The sequence below is a fragment of the Colobus angolensis genome, unplaced genomic scaffold (genome assembly GCF_000951035.1).
Source record: "Colobus angolensis palliatus isolate OR3802 unplaced genomic scaffold, Cang.pa_1.0 Scaffold212, whole genome shotgun sequence".
Taxonomy (NCBI): Eukaryota; Metazoa; Chordata; class Mammalia; order Primates; family Cercopithecidae; genus Colobus; species Colobus angolensis.
In genome coordinates this window covers 129,105-129,665 of record NW_012115289.1, presented here as the reverse complement: position 1 = coordinate 129,665, position 561 = coordinate 129,105, and positions in this window count along the sequence as shown.

Genomic DNA, 561 nt, shown 5'->3' with positions numbered 1-561 from the left:
AATACCTAGGAATCCAACTTACAAGGGATGTGAAGGACCTCTTCAAGGAAAACTACAAACCACTGCTCAATGAAATAAAAGAGGACACAAACAAACAGAAGAACATTCCGTGCTCATGGATAGGAAGAATCAATACCATGAAAATGGCCATATCACCCAAAGTAATTTATAGATTCAATGCCATCCCCATTAAGCTACGAATGACATTCTTCACAGAATTGGAAAAAGCTACTTTAAAGTTCATATGGAACCAAAAAAAAACCCACATTGACAAGACAATCCTCAGCCAAAAGAACTAAGTTGGAGGCATCACGCTACCTGACCTCAAACTATACTACAAGGTTACAGTAACCAAAACAGCATGGTACTGGTGCCAAAACAGAGATATAGAAAAATGGAACAGAACAGAGCCTTCAGAAATAATACCACACATCTACAACCATCTGATCTTTGACAAACCTGAAAAAAACAAGAAATGGGAAAGGATTCCCTATTTAATAAATGGTGCTGGGGAAACTGGCTAGCCATATGTAGAAAGCTGAAACTGGATCCCTTCCTTAC